The following is a 2,801-nucleotide window of genomic DNA, read 5'->3' on the forward strand; positions in this document are numbered from 1 at the left end:
AAGCCAACAATCCATGCCAACAACTTTGAACTTAAACCACAGCTCATCACCCTTGTTCAGAACAACTGTTCATTTGGAGGAGGTGTTCAAGAAGATCCCAACCAACATTTGACCACCTTCCTGAGAATATGTGACACAGTGAAATCTAATGGTGTTCATCCTGATGCCTATAGATTGCTCTTATTTCCCTTCTCACTCAGAGACAAGGCAGCCAAGTGGCTGGAATCCTTCCCAAGGGAGAGCTTGACAACTTGGGAGGATGTGGTGAACAAATTGTTAGCAAGATTCTACCCTCCTCAACGAATCAATAGGCTGAGAGCTGAGGTTCAAAACTTCAGGCAACAGGATGGTGAGACTCTGTATGAAGCATGGGAGAGGTTCAAAGACTTAACAAGGAGGTGTCCACCTGACATGTTCAACGAATGGGTCCAGCTGCACATTTTCTATGAAGGGCTCTCTTATGAGTCAAAGAAGGCAGTAGATCATTCATCTGGAGGGTCTTTGAATAAGAAGAAGACCATTGAGGAAGCTATAGATGTTATTGAAACAGTAGCAGAAAATGACTACTTCTATGCTTCCGAAAGAGGGAACACAAGGGGAGTAATGGAGCTAAACAATGTAGATGCTCTGTTAGCCCAAAACAAACTCATTACTCAGCAGCTAGCTGACCTCACCAAGAATATGGAGATGAACCAAGTAGCAGCAATCTCCACTTCATCAACAACACAAGAAGGAGTAAACCAAGAAGCAGAAGGGAGTCAGGAACAAGCCAACTACATTGGGAATTCACCAAGGAAGAACTATGATCCATACTCCAAGACTTACAACCCTGGATGGAGAAATCACCCGGACTTTGGGTGGGGAAGTGAGCAAGATCAAAACCAAGACCAGAGACGTTACAATTCCAACAACAATGCGGCTCACCAACAATTCACCCAGTGGACATCTCAACACCCCCACAACAACAACTCTCCACACACTTATCAAAACCAAAACAGCACATCAGCTCCGAACCACTCATCAATTGATGACAGGCTCTCTAAGATTGAAGCCTTACTTGAAGGAATAAGCCAAGAGATTCAAGAAAATAAGGTGTTCAAAGAGAAGGTGCGAGCCAATATTAAGAACCAGGGAGAAACCATTAGGAAGATGGAATTCCAGGTAGGATATTTAGCTGAGAAGATTCCCAAACCTACTGATAGCTTCCCAAGTGACACTGAGAAAAACCCCAAGGGAGAAGCAAAGAAAGTAAGATGGGAAGATTGCAAAATGGTCACTACAAGCGATCAAGAGATTGAAGACAAGCAAGGCAAAATGTGCAAACAACCTGAAGACAACTCAACAAAGGAGGAGGATAGAGATCACAAAGAACCAGAAATCTCACAACAAGAGCTGCTGAAGCTCTATGCACCATTCCCTCAACTGCTCAATGGTGCTGTGGGAAAAAGAATATACTCAAGGTTCCTAAACTTGTTGGCATCTCTGCATGTGAACATACCATTCATCAAAGCAATTCAACAAATGCCTGCATTCATCAAATATATGAAGGAACTTCTTCCCAGGAAAAGCTCACTCAAGGGAGGGCAGACTATAGTGATGAACAAGGAATGTAGTGCCCTTATTCAACCTGAGTTACCTACAAAAAGAAGAGACCCAGGAAGTTTTCATATCCCTTGTGCCATAGGTGAAACTATGTTCGACAGAGCACTATATGATCTAGGGACCAGCATCAACTTACTGCCCTTATCCCTGGTGAAGAGGCTGCAGATCAATGAGATAATGCCTACAGATGTCATTATCAGACTGGCTGACAAAACTCAAAAGCAAGCAATAGGAGTGGTGGAAAATGTGTTGCTAAAGGTTGGGAAGTACTTTCTCCAAACAGACTTTGTCATTCTGGACATCGAAGAAAGTCACACTCACCCAATCATATTGGGAAGACCATTTCTAGCTACGGCCAGAGCACTTATCGATGTAGAGAAAGGGGAGCTAATATTGAGAATCCATGATGAACGACTCAGCTTCAATGTTTTCAAACTCTCACAAGAAACAGACCAAGAGGACAAGGAACTAAGCACAAATGACAATGAGACATTGAAGGACGAAACAAGCACTGAAGCACAGTCAGTTCACTCTGAGACCCCCTTAACTGACAAACAAGGAAAACAGCAATTGCCACAGCTCAAGGAGAAGTTGGAGGAACCAAAACCTCTAGAGGCAGGTGAAGACAGCATCACAATTCCTTGGAGAAAAGAGGTCACCAAGGGGAAGGCAACCTCAAAAGAAATAAAAAAGAAGGTACCAAGGAGATGGAGGAACAAGAAGGTCCCTATGGAAGATTTCTCTCTAGGGGATAGAGTTGTCTCAGCTTACTTCCCAGATATTCCCCCTAATCTCCCTACTGTACCATCTCAATTACCCAAGGTCTTCACTATCAATAGAGTTCTTTCTCTGGAACATATGGAGATCATTGATCCAACCAATGGATACAAGTCCACAGCAAGAAGGGAAGACTTTAAGCACTACCAACCACCATGATGAAGGAAAAACGTCAAGCTAGTGACACTAAAGAAGCGCTTCATGGGAGGCAACCCATGTTTTATATGCTTTCAAATGATAATGAATAAGTCAATCTTTATGAGCTTCAATCCAAACTTAACAAACAATTGGTGAAAATCCTCTTATGCAGAATATAGTGAGGAACAAGTTTGGTGTTCAAAGCAAACCAAGTTGCATGCTAGCCTTGGAAGCTTTGAACACAAAACCTTCATCACAGTGCCTCAAACTAAGTTTGGTGTCAC

The 2,801-nt window shown here is 42.8% G+C and overlaps 1 non-coding gene across 1 annotated transcript; it reads right to left on the reverse strand.

Moving 5' to 3' along the window:
• Nucleotides 1–309: 309 nt before the first annotated feature.
• LOC148574033 (small nucleolar RNA R71) lies at nt 310–413 on the reverse strand. The gene has a single exon (XR_015906531.1). It is a non-coding gene; the product is annotated as a small nucleolar RNA R71 (small nucleolar RNA).
• Between the last annotated feature and the right edge of the window lie 2,388 nt (nt 414–2,801).

This window comes from Arachis ipaensis, chromosome B2 (genome assembly GCF_059453495.1).
Source record: "Arachis ipaensis isolate K30076 ecotype BB chromosome B2, ASM5945349v1, whole genome shotgun sequence".
Taxonomy (NCBI): Eukaryota; Viridiplantae; Streptophyta; class Magnoliopsida; order Fabales; family Fabaceae; genus Arachis; species Arachis ipaensis.